This window comes from Taudactylus pleione, unplaced genomic scaffold, assembly GCF_031769625.1.
Source record: "Taudactylus pleione unplaced genomic scaffold, aTauple2 ptg003768l, whole genome shotgun sequence".
NCBI lineage: Eukaryota > Metazoa > Chordata > Amphibia > Anura > Myobatrachidae > Taudactylus > Taudactylus pleione.
In genome coordinates this window covers 4,043-16,537 of record NW_028288089.1, presented here as the reverse complement: position 1 = coordinate 16,537, position 12,495 = coordinate 4,043, and the positions used below count along the sequence as shown (strand labels likewise).

At 46.0% G+C, this 12,495-nt stretch overlaps 1 long non-coding RNA gene across 1 annotated transcript; it reads left to right on the top strand.

The window, feature by feature from the left end:
- Positions 1–599: 599 nt before the first annotated feature.
- Positions 600–12,205, top strand: LOC148430434 (uncharacterized). The gene is made up of 3 exons (XR_015877505.1): positions 600–685; positions 7,745–7,922; positions 12,160–12,205. It is a non-coding gene; the product is annotated as an uncharacterized LOC148430434 (long non-coding RNA).
- Positions 12,206–12,495: the final 290 nt, after the last annotated feature.

The following is a 12,495-nucleotide window of genomic DNA, read 5'->3' as shown; positions in this document are numbered from 1 at the left end:
TGTCCTGTGTGTACATGATCTCAGCGCTGTGTATAATACAGATGTGCAGTAATGAGCAGGTATATACCTAGTGTCCTGTGTGTACATGATCTCAGCGCTGTGTATAATATAGATGTGCAGTAATGAGCAGGTATATACATAGTGTCCTGTGTGTACATGATCTCAGCGCTGTGTATAATACAGATGTGCAGTAATGAGCAGGTATATACAATGTACCAATTCTCTCCTATTGCTGTTATATACAGTACAATGCACCAATTCTCTCCTATTGCTGTTATATACAGTACAATGCACCAATTCTCTCCTATTGCTGTTATTTACAGTACAATGTACCAATTCTCTCCTATTGCTGTTATATACAGTACAATGCACCAATTCTCTCCTATGACTGTTATATACAGTACAATGCACCAATTCTCTCCTATTGCTGTTATATACAGTACAATGCACCAATTCTCTCCTATGACTGTTATATACAGTACAATGCACCAATTCTCTCCTATGACTGTTATATACACTACAATGCACCAATTCTCTCCTATGACTGTTATATACAGTACAATGCACCAATTCTCTCCTATTGCTCTTCTATTCAGATCACACCAGGTGCAGGATGGAGGACGCATCGGCTGTAAAACAAGGGGTCTCCCACAGCCCCTGTCTCATTAGTAACTGGGTGGAAGAGGTACATCTCTGCTTTATCACTGTCACTAATATTGTATATATGTCTTTTTCTTTTTTTCTTTTTTTTTTATTGGGTAAGTGTGAAAAATATTGAAGAGCTTTATAAATGAGATTACAATCCATGACATACATGATACGTGACACCCATACACCCCGTCACCTGTTACATACAGTGTATTACAGGATATCAGGGAGACAGGAGAGCTGTATAGTACCCCAGGTCTGCACCCCATCACCTGTTACATATAGTGTATTACAGGATATCAGGGAGAGCTGTATAGTACCCCAGGTCTGCACCCCGTCACCTGTTGCATATAGCGTATTACAGGATATCAGGGAGACAGGAGAGCTGTATAGTACCCCAGGTCTGCACCCTGTTACATATAGCGTATTACAGGATATCAGGGAGACAGGAGGGCTGTATAGTACCCCAGGTCTGCACCCCGTCACCTGTTGCATATAGCGTATTACAGGATATCAGGGAGACAGGAGGGCTGTATAGTACCCCAGGTCTGCACCCCGTCACCTGTTACATATAGTGTATTACAGGATATCAGGGAGAGCTGTATATAGTACCCCAGATCTGCACCCCGTCACCTGTTACATATAGTGTATTACAGGATATCGGGGAGACGGGAGAGCTGTATAGTACCCCAGGTCTGCACCCCGTCACCTGTTACATATAGTGTATTACAGGATATCAGGGAGACAGGAGAGCTGTATAGTACCCCAGGTCTGCACCCTGTTACATATAGCGTATTACAGGATATCAGGGAGACAGGAGGGCTGTATAGTACCCCAGGTCTGCACCCCGTCACCTGTTACATATAGTGTATTACAGGATATCAGGGAGATGGGAGAGCTGTATAGTACCCCAGGTCTGCACCCCGTCACCTGTTACATATAGTGTATTACAGGATATCAGGGAGACGGGAGAGCTGTATAGTACCCCAGGTCTGCACCCCGTCACCTGTTACATATAGCGTATTACAGGATATCAGGGAGAGCTGTATAGTACCCAAGGTCTGCACCCCGTCACCTGTTACATATAGTGTATTACAGGATATCAGGTAGAGCTGTATAGTACCCCAGGTCTGCACCCCGTCACCTGTTACATATAGTGTATTACAGGATATCAGGGAGACGGGAGGGCTGTATAGTACCCCAGGTCTGCACCCCGTCACCTGTTACATATAGTGTATTACAGGATATCGGGGAGACGGGAGCGCTGTATAGTACCTCAGGTCTGCTCCCCGTCACCTGTTACATATAGCGTATTACAGGATATCAGGGAGAGCTGTATAGTACCCCAGGTCTGCACCCCGTCACCTGTTACATATAGTGTATTACAGGATATCAGGGAGACGGGAGAGCTGTATAGTACCCCAGGTCTGCACCCCGTCACCTGTTACATATAGTGTATTACAGGATATCAGGGAGACGGGAGAGCTGTATAGTACCCCAGGTCTGCACCCGGTCACCTGTTGCATATAGCGTATTACAGGATATCAGGGAGACAGGAGAGCTGTATAGTACCCCAGGTCTGCACCCTGTTACATATAGTGTATTACAGGATATCAGGGAGACAGGAGGGCTGTATAGTACCCCAGGTCTGCACCCCGTCACCTGTTGCATATAGCGTATTACAGGATATCAGGGAGACAGGAGGGCTGTATAGTACCCCAGGTCTGCACCCCGTCACCTGTTACATATAGTGTATTACAGGATATCAGGGAGAGCTGTATATTACCCAAGGTCTGCACCCCGTCACCTGTTACATATAGCGTATTACAGGATATCAGGGAGAGCTGTATAGTACCCCAGGTCTGCACCCCGTCACCTGTTACATATAGTGTATTACAGGATATCAGGGAGAGCTGTATATAGTATCCCAGATCTGCACCCCGTCACCTGTTGCATATAGCGTATTACAGGATATCGGGGAGACGGGAGAGCTGTATAGTACCCCAGGTCTGCACCCCGTCACCTGTTACATATAGTGTATTACAGGATATCGGGGAGACGGGAGAGCTGTATAGTACCCCAGGTCTGCACCCCGTCACCTGTTACATATAGTGTATTACAGGATATCAGGGAGACGGGAGAGCTGTATAGTACCCCAGGTCTGCACCCCGTCACCTGTTACATATAGTGTATTACAGGATATCAGGGAGACAGGAGAGCTGTATAGTACCCAAGGTCTGCACCCCGTCACCTGTTACATATAGTGTATTACAGGATATCAGGGAGAGCTGTATAGTACCCCAGGTCTGCACCCCGTCACCTGTTACATATAGTGTATTACAGGATATCAGGGAGACGGGAGGGCTGTATAGTACCCCAGGTCTGCACCCCGTCACCTGTTACATATAGTGTATTACAGGATATCGGGGAGACGGGAGCGCTGTATAGTACCCCAGGTCTGCTCCCCGTCACCTGTTACATATAGCGTATTACAGGATATCAGGGAGAGCTGTATAGTACCCCAGGTCTGCACCCTGTCACCTGTTACATATAGTGTATTACAGGATATCAGGGAGACGGGAGAGCTGTATAGTACCCCAGGTCTGCACCCTGTCACCTGTTACATATAGCGTATTACAGGATATCGGGGAGACGGGAGAGCTGTATAGATCCCCAGGTCTGCACCCCGTCACCTGTTACATATAGTGTATTACAGGATATCGGGGAGACGGAGGGGGGGGGGCTTTATAGTACCCCAGGTCTGCACCCCGTCACCTGTTACATATAGCGTATTACAGGATATCGGGGAGACGGGGGTGGGGGGGGCTGTATAGTACCCCAGGTCAGCACCCCGTCACCTGTTACATATAGCGTATTACAGGATATCAGGGAGACGGGAGAGCTGTATAGTACCCCAGGTCTGCACCCTGTCACTTGTTACATATAGCGTATTACAGGATATCAGGGAGACGGGAGAGCTGTATAGTACCCCAGGTCTGCACCCCATCACCTGTTACATATAGTGTATTACAGGATATCGGGGAGAGGGGAGAGCTGTATAGTACCCCAGGTCTGCACCCTGTCACCTGTTACATATAGTGTATTACAGGATATCAGGGAGACTGTAGAGCTGTGTAGTACCCCTGGTCTGCACCCTGTCACCTGTTACATATAGCGTATTACAGGATATCAGTGAGACTGGAGAGCTGTATAGTACCCCAGGTCTGCACCCTGTTACATATAGCGTATTACAGGATATCAGGGAGACGGGAGGGCTGTATAGTACCCCAGGTCTGCACCCTGTCACCTGTTACATATAGCGTATTACAGGATATCAGGGAGACGGGAGAGCTGTATAGTACCCCAGGTCTGCACCCTGTTACATATAGCGTATTACAGGATATCAGGGAGACGGGAGAGCTGTATAGTACCCCAGGTCTGCACCCCGTCACCTGTTACATATAGTGTATTACAGGATATCGGGGAGACGGGAGAGCTGTATAGTACCCCAGGTCTGCACCCTGTCACCTGTTACATATAACGTATTACAGGATATCGGGGAGACGGGAGAGCTGTATAGTACCCCAGGTCTGCACCCAGTCACCTGTTACATATAACGTATTACAGGATATCAGGGAGAGCTGTATAGTACCCCAGGTCTGCACCCTGTTACCTGTTACATATAGCGTATTACAGGATATCGGGGAGACGGGAGAGCTGTATAGTACCCCAGGTCTGCACCCCGTCACCTGTTGCATATAGCGTATTACAGGATATCAGGGAGAGCTGTATATAGTACCCCAGGTCTGCACCCCGTCTCCTGTTACATATAGTGTATTACAGGATATCAGGGAGAGCTGTATATAGTACCCCAGATCTGCACCCCGTCACCTGTTACATATAGCGTATTACAGGATATCAGGGAGACGGGAGAGCTGTATAGTACCCCAGGTCTGCACCCCGTCACCTGTTACATATAGCGTATTACAGGATATCAGGGAGACGGGAGAGCTGTATAGTACCCCAGGTCTGCACCCTGTCACCTGTTACATATAGTGTATTACAGGATATCAGGGAGACGGGAGAGCTGTATAGTACCCCAGGTCTGCACCCTGTCACCTGTTACATATAACTTATTACAGGATATCGGGGAGACGGGAGAGCTGTATAGTCCCCCAGGTCTGTACCCTGTCACCTATTACATATAGTGTATTACAGGATATAAGGGAGACGGGAGAGCTGTATAGTACCCCAGGTCTGCACCCCGTCACCTGTTACATATAGCGTATTACAGGATATCAGGGAGACAGGAGAGCTGTATATAGTACCCCAGGTCTGCACCCCGTCACCTGTTACATATAGCGTATTACAGGATATCAGGGAGAGCTGTATAGTACCCCAGGTCTGCACCCCATCACCTGTTACATATAGTGTATTACAGGATATCAGGGAGACGGGAGGGCTGTATAGTACCCCAGGTCTGCACCCCGTCACCTGTTACATATAGCGTATTACAGGATATCAGGGAGACGGGAGAGCTATATAGTACCCCAGGTCTGCACCCCGTCACCTGTTACATATAGCGTATTACAGGATATCAGGGAGACGGGAGAGCTGTATAGTACCCCAGGTCTGCACCCCGTCACCTGTTACATATAGCGTATTACAGGATATCAGGGAGAGCTGTATAGTACCCCAGGTCTGCACCCCGTCACCTGTTACATATAGTGTATTACAGGATATCTGGGAGACAGGAGAGCTGTATATAGTACCCCAGGTCTGCACCCTGTTACATATAGCGTATTACAGGATATCAGGGAGAGCTGTATAGTACCCCAGGTCTGCACCCCGTTACCTGTTACATATAGCGTATTACAGGATATCAGGGAGACGGGAGAGCTGTTTAGTACCCCAGGTCTGCACCCCGTCACCTGTTACATATAGCGTATTACAGGATATCAGGGAGACAGGAGAGAGCTGTATAGTACCCCAGGTCTGCACCCCGTCACCTGTTACATATAGTGTATTACAGGATATCAGGGAGACGGGAGAGCTGTATAGTACCCCAGGTCTGCACCCCGTCACCTGTTACATATAGTGTATTACAGGATATCAGGGAGACGGGAGAGCTGTATAGTACCCCAGGTCTGCACCCCGTCACCTGTTACATATAGTGTATTACAGGATATCAGGGAGACAGGAGGGCTGTATAGTACCCCAGGTCTGCACCCCTTCACCTGTTGCATATAGTGTATTACAGGATATCAGGGAGACGGGAGAGCTGTATAGTACCCCAGGTCTGCACCCCGTCACCTGTTGCATATAGTGTATTACAGGATATCAGGGAGACGGGAGAGCTGTATAGTACCCCAGGTCTGCACCCTGTCACCTGTTACATATAACTTATTACAGGATATCGGGGAGACGGGAGAGCTGTATAGTCCCCCAGGTCTGTACCCTGTCACCTATTACATATAGTGTATTACAGGATATCAGGGAGACGGGAGAGCTGTATAGTACCCCAGGTCTGCACCCTGTTACATATAGTGTATTACAGGATATCAGGGAGACAGGAGAGCTGTATATAGTACCCCAGGTCTGCACCCCGTCACCTGTTACATATAGCGTATTACAGGATATCAGGGAGAGCTGTATAGTACCCCAGGTCTGCACCCCGTTACCTGTTACATATAGTGTATTACAGGATATCAGGGAGACGGGAGAGCTGTATAGTACCCCAGGTCTGCACCCCATCACCTGTTACATATAGTGTATTACAGGATATCAGGGAGACGGGAGGGCTGTATAGTACCCCAGGTCTGCACCCCGTCACCTGTTACATATAGCGTATTACAGGATATCAGGGAGACGGGAGAGCTGTATAGTACCCCAGGTCTGCACCCCGTCACCTGTTACATATAGCGTATTACAGGATATCAGGGAGAGCTGTATAGTACCCCAGGTCTGCACCCCGTCACCTGTTACATATAGTGTATTACAGGATATCTGGGAGACAGGAGAGCTGTATATAGTACCCCAGGTCTGCACCCTGTTACATATAGCGTATTACAGGATATCAGGGAGAGCTGTATAGTACCCCAGGTCTGCACCCCGTTACCTGTTACATATAGCGTATTACAGGATATCAGGGAGACGGGAGAGCTGTTTAGTACCCCAGGTCTGCACCCCGTCACCTGTTACATATAGCGTATTACAGGATATCAGGGAGACAGGAGAGAGCTGTATAGTACCCCAGGTCTGCACCCCGTCACCTGTTACATATAGTGTATTACAGGATATCAGGGAGACGGGAGAGCTGTATAGTACCCCAGGTCTGCACCCCGTCACCTGTTACATATAGTGTATTACAGGATATCAGGGAGACGGGAGAGCTGTATAGTACCCCAGGTCTGCACCCCGTCACCTGTTACATATAGTGTATTACAGGATATCAGGGAGAGCTGTATAGTACGGAGCAGTAGATAGGGGTCAGACCATTGATCTATGTGGGGGTCTGTTTACCCCTCGTCTAGTATTCTGTAATTTTTTCGATGCCAACTTGTCTGATGTCGCAGCTCCAGTTCCTCAGTTTGTGACTTTGCCCCGTTCTTGCTTACTCTTATTTATGTATTTATGACCAGTTAGTTATATAGCGCACACATATTACGCAGCGCTTTATAGAGAATATTTGGCCATACACATCAGTCCCTGCCCCAGTGGAGCTTACACTCTATATTCCCTATCACATGCACACATAGACACTAGGGTTTATTTTTGTTGGGAGCCATTTACCCTACCAGTATACTTTTGGATTGTGGGAGGAAGCACACGCAAGCACAGGGAGAATATGCAAACTCCACACAGTTAGGGCCATGGTAGGAATCGAACCATTACACGGTCTGTGCTGCCCCGCGCTAACCATTACACGGTCTGTGCTGCCCCGCGCTAACCATTACACGGTCTGTGCTGCCCAACGCTTTTGTTGGTACCGTTGACGTTATAGATTCCTGTTTGGTGGATCTTCCAATATTTCTCATGCAGTCTGTAATGTAAGTGATGCAATAATGTGACGTCTCCTATCTCTGTGCTGCCATAGAGAGCAACAGACAGCCTTGATCATGAGCCTTCTGCCCTGGGCACTGCTGGGAAGGGACAGGCCCATCGACATGGACATCCCGGGATTTTCAGTACCCAGCTTCTAGCGGAAATGGCCGACTCAACAACTCAGCAGGATTCATACATGAAGCCGAGCATGGACTGCACACGTCAGACAGGTGACATGGAACATGCACACGCACATCAGAGCATTGATAATGTCATGCGATCACCCAGGCTGGGGAGGACAGTATACGTGCAATGCTGCCGCACTATGGTAACTGTATACTGAATGCAAATAAATAATGCATCACAGCACGCGGGGCCATTAGCAGCAATAACACGGGCGGATGTCTAACTGACTGGCAGCTATGTGTGAGGGTCTACGATGCTCTCAGACCTGGACAGGACGTCACTAAAATAGGATATACAAGGAAGACCTGAAAACCAACGGTAGTGAGGAGCCTCTCATTAGTCCAATGAGAATAGGGCAGAGCTGAGAGGGGTGGCTGCAGAGATAGCAGAGAGCCGAGGAAGGGCGAGTGCGGCTCTGAGAGCCGGGGGAGGGCGAATGTTGGGAGGACCTAGGCTAGATTTGGAACTTGACACTTTGTCGATATTGACGCAGTTGACCGTTTTTTTTTTTTTTTTTTTTTTATTACGGTGCATGTGCCCCGACGTCTCTATTGCTGACAGAGAGGGTTAGACGCAGGGTGATGGGCAGTAAGGGACCGTTTCTTGGCTGTGACAAAGGGGTGGTTTGAAAAATGTGGGTGTGTTGCAAACGTTTTATATTACAGGCTCCGGCGCTTTTTCGGCAGTTAGTTTGGATTTACCTCTTTAAAAGTAATTTAAATTGCCAAAATGGCATCGGATCATGCAACTGGCGGACTATGACATTGGGGCATTACAGTGATGTAGTGTGTCTCCTTACAGTCACAGTATAATGTGTTACAGCTGTACGTGTGACTATGACATTGGGGCATTACAGTGATGTAGTGTCTCCTTACAGTCACAGTATAATGTGTTACAGCTGTACGTGTGACTATGACATTAGGACATTACAGTGATGTAGTGTGTCTCCTTACAGTCACAGTATAATGTGTGTTACAGCTGTACGTGTGACTATGACATTGGGGCATTACAGTGATGTAGTGTGTCTCCCTTACAGTCACAGTATAATGTGTGTTACAGCTGTACGTGTGACTATGGCATTAGGACATTACAGTGATGTAGTGTGTCTCCTTACAGTCACAGTATAATGTGTTACAGCTGTACGTGTGACTATGACATTAGGACATTACAGTGATGTAGTGTGTCTCCTTACAGTCACAGTATAATGTGTTACAGCTGTACGTGTGACTATGACATTAGGGCATTACAGTGATGTAGTGTCTCCTTACAGTCACAGTATAATGTGTTACAGCTGTACGTGTGACTATGACATTGGGACATTACAGTGATGTAGTGTCTCCTTACAGTCACAGTATAATGTGTGTTACAGCTGTACGTGTGACTATGACATTGGGGCATTACAGTGATGTAGTGTGTCTCCTTACAGTCACAGTATAATGTGTTACAGCTGTACGTGTGACTATGACATTAGGGCATTACAGTGATGTAGTGTGTCTCCTTACAGTCACAGTATAATGTGTTACAGCTGTACGTGTGACTATGACATTGGGACATTACAGTGATGTAGTGTCTCCTTACAGTCACAGTATAATGTGTGTTACAGCTGTACGTGTGACTATGACATTAGGACATTACAGTGATGTAGTGTGTCTCCTTACAGTCACAGTATAATGTGTGTTACAGCTGTACGTGTGACTATGATATTAGGACATTACAGTGATGTAGTGTGTCTCCTTACAGTCACAGTATAATGTGTGTTACAGCTGTACGTGTGACTATGGCATTAGGACATTACAGTGATGTAGTGTGTCTCCTTACAGTCACAGTATAATGTGTTACAGCTGTACGTGTGACTATGGCATTAGGACATTACAGTGATGTAGTGTGTCTCCTTACAGTCACAGTATAATGTGTTACAGCTGTACGTGTGACTATGACATTAGGACATTACAGTGATGTAGTGTGTCTCCTTACAGTCACAGTATAATGTGTGTTACAGCTGTACGTGTGACTATGACATTAGGACATTACAGTGATGTAGTGTGTCTCCTTACAGTCACAGTATAATGTGTGTTACAGCTGTACGTGTGACTATGACATTAGGACATTACAGTGATGTAGTGTGTCTCCTTACAGTCACAGTATAATGTGTGTTACAGCTGTACGTGTGACTATGATATTAGGACATTACAGTGATGTAGTGTGTCTCCTTACAGTCACAGTATAATGTGTGTTACAGCTGTACGTGTGACTATGACATTAGGGCATTACAGTGATGTAGTGTGTCTCCTTACAGTCACAGTATAATGTGTGTTACAGCTGTACGTGTGACTATGACATTAGGACATTACAGTGATGTAGTGTGTCTCCTTACAGTCACATTATAATGTGTTACAGCTGTACGTGTGACTATGACATTAGGACATTACAGTGATGTAGTGTGTCTCCTTACAGTCACAGTATAATGTGTTACAGCTGTACGTGTGACTATGGCATTAGGACATTACAGTGATGTAGTGTGTCTCCTTACAGTCACAGTATAATGTGTTACAGCTGTACGTGTGACTATGACATTAGGACATTACAGTGATGTAGTGTGTCTCCTTACAGTCACAGTATAATGTGTGTTACAGCTGTACGTGTGACTATGACATTAGGGCATTACAGTGATGTAGTGTGTCTCCTTACAGTCACAGTATAATGTGTGTTACAGCTGTACGTGTGACTATGACATTAGGACATTACAGTGATGTAGTGTGTCTCCTTACAGTCACAGTATAATGTGTTACAGCTGTACGTGTGACTATGACATTGGGGCATTACAGTGATGTAGTGTGTCTCCTTACAGTCACAGTATAATGTGTGTTACAGCTGTACGTGTGACTATGACATTAGGACATTACAGTGATGTAGTGTGTCTCCTTACAGTCACAGTATAATGTGTGTTACAGCTGTACGTGTGACTATGACATTAGGACATTACAGTGATGTAGTGTGTCTCCTTACAGTCACAGTATAATGTGTGTTACAGCTGTACGTGTGACTATGACATTAGGACATTACAGTGATGTAGTGTGTCTCCTTACAGTCACAGTATAATGTGTGTTACAGCTGTACGTGTGACTATGATATTAGGACATTACAGTGATGTAGTGTGTCTCCTTACAGTCACAGTATAATGTGTGTTACAGCTGTACGTGTGACTATGACATTAGGACATTACAGTGATGCAGTGTGTCTCCTTACAGTCACAGTATAATGTGTTACAGCTGTACGTGTGACTATGACATTGGGACATTACAGTGATGTAGTGTGTCTCCTTACAGTCACAGTATAATGTGTTACAGCTGTACGTGTGACTATGACATTAGGACATTACAGTGATGTAGTGTGTCTCCTTACAGTCACAGTATAATGTGTTACAGCTGTACGTGTGACTATGACATTAGGACATTACAGTGATGTAGTGTGTCTCCTTACAGTCACAGTATAATGTGTGTTACAGCTGTACGTGTGACTATGACATTAGGACATTACAGTGATGTAGTGTGTCTCCTTACAGTCACAGTATAATGTGTGTTACAGCTGTACGTGTGACTATGACATTAGGACATTACAGTGATGTAGTGTGTCTCCTTACAGTCACAGTATAATGTGTTACAGCTGTACGTGTGACTATGACATTAGGACATTACAGTGATGTAGTGTGTCTCCTTACAGTCACAGTATAATGTGTGTTACAGCTGTACGTGTGACTATGACATTGGGGCATTACAGTGATGTAGTGTGTCTCCTTACAGTCACAGTATAATGTGTGTTACAGCTGTACGTGTGACTATGACATTAGGACATTACAGTGATGTAGTGTGTCTCCTTACAGTCACAGTATAATGTGTTACAGCTGTACGTGTGACTATGACATTAGGACATTACAGTGATGTAGTGTGTCTCCTTACAGTCACAGTATAATGTGTGTTACAGCTGTACGTGTGACTATGACATTAGGACATTACAGTGATGTAGTGTGTCTCCTTACAGTCACAGTATAATGTGTGTTACAGCTGTACGTGTGACTATGACATTAGGACATTACAGTGATGTAGTGTGTCTCCTTACAGTCACAGTATAATGTGTTACAGCTGTACGTGTGACTATGACATTAGGACATTACAGTGATGTAGTGTCTCCTTACAGTCACATTATAATGTGTGTTACAGTTGTACGTGTGTGGATAGTTGTAATAACCAGTCACCATTATTTTGTCTCCATGTCTATCCCTAGGTCAGAGAGAGGAAATTCTCCGGACATTTCTGTACCAGAAGTTCAGGTCAGTTCCTCCTTGAGCTGTATTCTGACTGCCATTTATTATAATGCTGGACACACCCTCACCGATGTGTACCCAGCACTGTATCATCTTCGGCGGTGGTGCCAGCATCAGCAAGTGCGTACACACCAGCAGCGTCGGAGCGACAGCGTGGGCCATGCTGCATTCGGAACTGCATGTGGGTCCGACGACGCGCTGGAACGCACATAGTAACATAGAGGGTTCACACTGGATGACGATATATCATCCACATCGGGCAGTGTGTACCCGGTCTGAAATATGAAGCATTGTGT